Source organism: Herpailurus yagouaroundi, unplaced genomic scaffold, assembly GCF_014898765.1.
Source record: "Herpailurus yagouaroundi ecotype Mexico unplaced genomic scaffold, PumYag 67793, whole genome shotgun sequence".
NCBI classification, from domain to species: Eukaryota; Metazoa; Chordata; class Mammalia; order Carnivora; family Felidae; genus Herpailurus; species Herpailurus yagouaroundi.
In genome coordinates this window covers 12720152-12725198 of record NW_024420586.1, presented here as the reverse complement: position 1 = coordinate 12725198, position 5047 = coordinate 12720152, and the positions used below count along the sequence as shown (strand labels likewise).

Here is a 5047-nt window from a genome sequence, read left to right as displayed (position 1 = left end):
TACAACACTAGTATACAAATCAAGTGTTAACACATTTAACATTTGCTTGTTGAAAGTAATGCCATAAAGTCCAATAGGATTAAACAGGTTTTACTTTTATTTCCCTCACAAGAACATAAAAATTATGGTAAGGGAACTTAACAGGAAATTTTAAAAAGATGACACATTTTTTCCTTTTAGTAGTCCTTGGGTATTTATGGCAGAAAAGGTCCCACTTTTCTGTTTGTTTATTTTAACGGGGATTTTGGTCCAAGGTTTTGTTTGTTTTTAATATCTGCTTCTTCCCCCTCTATCAGACTGGCTTCCTCCACAGTTACCACTACTAGATGCTCTGTAGCTTGAAGTGCTGTAGGAATCACATGGAAGGGGATACCTCCTTTCTATAGAAAGGGAAAGCTCTCTTTCTTGTCTGCCAACTGTATCATTTGAGTAGAGATCACTTCAGCTGCTTGAGAAACTGTCTTGACTTCCACCATATCCATTATGTGAGCTGCTGTAATCATAGCGACTACTTCCACCATAAGATGGCAGGGGCCCTTGTGTAGGTGGAGCACTATGTGAGTTACCATAACTTTCATATGAATCTCTATAGGAAGCTCCACTCGGAAGATCTGAATAGTTAGGATCAGGACCATAGCCATCTCTATCACTATAGCCTCTTGATGGGTAGTTATCATGTGAACTGGAATGATGATAATCACAGTAGGTAAAATCTCTTGGTGGTGATGCATAATCCCTTGTATCACAAGAATTTGGGTAATCTCTGGTTGAATAGCTGCCTTTAGTATAATACCCATCATCCCTTGGGGACAAAGAAACACCTCTACAAGAGGGCAGGGGTTCACTTCAAGATGGGCCTTCATAACTATCTCTTCCACGTTGCACAGGAGCTCTTCTTTCCACTGCACTGCTGCTGCAAACTGGTCTGAAAGGGGAATATCTTTATGAGTAGGACAGCTACTTCGTGGTGGTGATCCTTTTTACTGGAAGTGGTCCCCTGGAAGAACTTAGGTTAAAATTCATGGAATAGCCACCATCATCCATGTGCCTTCAACGTGAGGGAGGTCCCTTGGTTCTTCCACTTCCTCCTCTTCCACCTCTAAGACCTCTTGAAGGGCCTCTGCTTCTTGGAGGTGGAGGTGGTCCACATCTACCACTTTCAAATGATGGTTTAGTTGCTTCTTCTACCTTGATGGCTTTTCCAAATCTAAGGACTTCCCATTCATGTCTCTGGCTGTATCCTTAACACCTGCTGGGCTTTCAAATGTGACAAAAGCGAATCCTCTTGATTTGTTGGTTTCACCATCTTTCACCACTAGAACTTCCACTATTCATCCACATTTATCAAACAATGCTTCAAGGGCTTTCTCATTTGTTTCTGTATTAAGATCACCAATGAGAAGTTTTCCTGGGCCACCTGCTTCAACCATTTTTTTCCCCCTGGTGAGAATTGGAGGGGAGATGATGATTTCAAGCTCTTACAAGCTTGCAGGCAGGGACTTTTCAGCAGCTCAGCACCAGGGAGGGCTGCTGGTTCTAAGAACATTAGAGGGAAGCTGCTAGCACTACTGCATAACAAGGGTGAACCTCATATCAAATTTTAATTCAATAAATTAATTGGCTACCTATTTGACTTTATGACATTGCTTTCAATAAGCAAATGTTAAATGTGTTAAGACTTGACTTGTGTACTAGTGTTGTAATTTTCCAAGTAAAAGATTAAAATTCTCCTATAACAGCATAGAAAATTTCTTCTGTTATAACACAGGAGAAAACAACATGTAGGCTTTAAATACAATACCCAATTTCATAGTTTCAGTATAGCTTATCTGATCAACAGGATATATATGGGTATGCAAAATTCCATTAACTTTTAACTCTTAATATTTTTACCCATGTTTTAAAGGATAAATAACATTAATTTTACTGTTTTTGAAATAAATATGGAAAGAAGTTAAACATATACTCTTGACATACAATAATTAAGCATATTTTTAATGGCAATATTCCTTTAGAAGTTAAATTTATTAGAGTCTACATATAATTTACTTAATGTAATACTATCATTTTCTCATATGTACTACAATGTATAGATGTAGATTATAGATGGAATGACCAATATACTCCTCAAAAATTATTTATTTTCATGCAGAAAAAATATGTTCAAACTTTAAACAAAATACTGAAAATGAAAATGGTCTGTCACATTATGCCAACATATGGCCATGTAAAGATATCAGGCTTCTCCTATTTTATCAAGGCAATCAACAATTTCAAGTAAATTTATTTTGTGAAAGTTAGTCTTTGAATAAATATTGCATATAAGCTCTGTGGCATTTTTTCTTATGGGTGAGGTTATGGATTTATAAAGAATTATATAAATTACATTCTTTCATGGTATTCTGAGAATAATTAGGGAGATTAATTGGTCTTCCATATGTTGCTCAGGAAAGATATATTTCTTTCTTTCTTTTTAAAATATAATATATGGGGGCGCCTGGGTGGCTCAGTTGGTTAAGTGTCTGACTTGGGCCTAGGTCATGATCTCATGGTTCACCGAGTTCAAGCCCCACATAAGGCTCTGATGTGCTGACAGCTCGGAGCCTGGAGACTACTTGGGATTCTCTGTCTCCCTCTCTCTCTCTCTCTCTCTCTGTCTCCCTCTCAAAAATGAATAAACATTACAAAAATAAATACAGTATATGACACGTACTGTAATAACCATCCTCCAAGATGGCCCCCAGTACTTCACATTTTGGATATGTATGCCCCTTTATAGCTTCCTCCCATATTGAAGAGGTGTCCGACGGTGTGTGACTTCCAAAGTGAGGTCATAAAAGGCAGTGCAGTTTCCACCTTGCTTTCTCTTGGATTACTTCTTCTGTGAGAAGCAATTTGACAGATGGTAAAAATAACTAAAGAAGCCCACAGATAGGCAAAGTAGGGAAGAGCTGAGTCCTCCTCCCAAAGCCAGCACTAGACATGTGAGTGAGGTACCATAGAAACAGTTTCTCTAGCTCTAGTCAATTCTTCAGATATTGGCAGCCTTGGCTGACATGTGACTGAACATCATGAGAGACCCTAAGCCAGATCCACCGTGCTAAATTGCTCTTGAGTTTTTGCCCAGCTGAAGTTTGAGGTAATGTGCACCATAGATAAATAATACACCAGAAAAAAAGAATATATGTAACATACATGTTATTATAAAACATAATAATAACATAAACACCTATAACACCACCCCCTCCCAAATTTGTAAAATAGGACATTATTAATGTAAAACATCTGTAACACCCCCCCCCAAATTTGTAAAATAGGACATGTGTAAAAAGTGGAGCATCCATCTCCACTTTTTTACCCTTAGGTTAGTACAGCACTTTTAAAATATTTACATTAGCTGGAGATGAGATTTAAGATGGCAGCTTGCTGGAGGACCTGGGTAGCTCAGTTGGTTAAGCATCTGACTTTTGGTTTCGGCTCAGGTCAGGATCTCACAATTCGTGTCTGTGCTGACAACTCAGAGCCTGGAGCCTGCTTTGGATTCTGTGTCTCCCTCTTTCTCTCTGCCCTTCACCTCTCATCCTCTGTCTCTCTCTCTCAAAAATAAATATTCAAAAAAATAAAAAAATTAACTAGCTTAAAATAATCAATATGCCAAAGAGGCATATTTTGGGGTAGTATATTTTTCTCTCCCTCAGTCCAATGTAAGGCTGTTTCCCAAAGGATGTTATCTCTTATTCTTCTTGATATGCAGCCAGTGTCTTGGCTCCTCAGCCCCCAGCCTTGCAGGACCCAGTGGCGGGTATGTCTTTACCATTTGCTTGTCCTGCTCCATGGAAGTTATAATAGAAGGTTTGAGGGGTGCCTGGGTGGCTCAGTCAGTTGAGCATCCGACTTTGGCTCAGGTCATGATCTCACAGCTTGTGGGTTCAAGCCCCACGTTGGGTTCTGTGCTGACAGTGCAGAGCCTGGAGCCTACTTCGGATTCTGTGTCTCCCTCTCTCTGCCCCTAACCCACCTGCATTCTGTCTCTATCTCTCTCAAAAATAAATAAATATTTTTAAAAAAAAAAAAGGTTTGACAATTGCTTTTTTAGTTTCACTATCACAAAAGTCACCCTTTTGCAACTTAGCATAGGACCAAAAACAGTCTTTTGATATCTGAGGAGATACATTTGTATGTTTCTACATTTATTTTTGACTTACGGCTGAGGTAGAAAAATGAATCTGTAAGTTCTCTTACTGCTGGGGTGTATAATTGAGAAAAGCCTCTTGTAATCTGAAATATTTTCGTATCTCCAAAGAGTGTTGATGAATTACATTATACAGCCTCCAAAATTAATGGAGCTTTATTTTAATGAGTTATTAGAGATTTATAAATGCTTCTCTATATCTAGCATTTCTAAAGGTACACAGAAAATAAAGAAGCTGATACCTTAAATATGCTAGCCTTTTTTTTAATATGAAATTCTTTGTCAAATTGGTTTCCATACAACACCCAGTGCTCATCCCAAAAGGTGCCCTCCTCAATACCCATCACCCACCCTTCCCTCCCTCCCACCCCCCATCAGCCCTCAGTTTGTTCTCAGTTTTTAAGGGTCTTTTATGCTTTGGCTCTCTCCCTCTCTAACCTCTTTTTTTTTTCTTCCCCTCCCCCAAGGACTTCTGTTAAGTTTCTCAGGATCCACATAAGAGTGAAAACATATAGGGGCGCCTGGGTGGCTCAGTCGGTTGAGCGGCCGACTTCGGCTCAGGTCACGATCTCGCGGTCCGTGAGTTCGAGCCCCGCGTCCGGCTCTGTGCTGAGCGCTCAGAGCCTGGAGCCTGTTTCAGATTCTGTGTCTCCCTCTCTCTGACCCTCCCCCATTCATGCTCTGTCTCTCTCTGTCTCAAAAATAAATAAAACTTAAAAAAAAAAGAGTGAAAACATAGATCTGTCTTTCTCTGTATGGTTTATTTCACTTAGCATAACACTCTCCAGTTCCATCCACGTTGCTACAAAAGGCCATATTTCATTCTTTCTCATTGCCATGTAGTATTCCATTGTG

The 5047-nt window shown here is 39.4% G+C and overlaps 1 pseudogene; it reads right to left on the bottom strand.

The window, feature by feature from the left end:
- Positions 1 to 201: 201 nt before the first annotated feature.
- Positions 202 to 1430, bottom strand: LOC121026059 (RNA-binding motif protein, X chromosome-like; annotated as a pseudogene).
- Positions 1431 to 5047: the final 3617 nt, after the last annotated feature.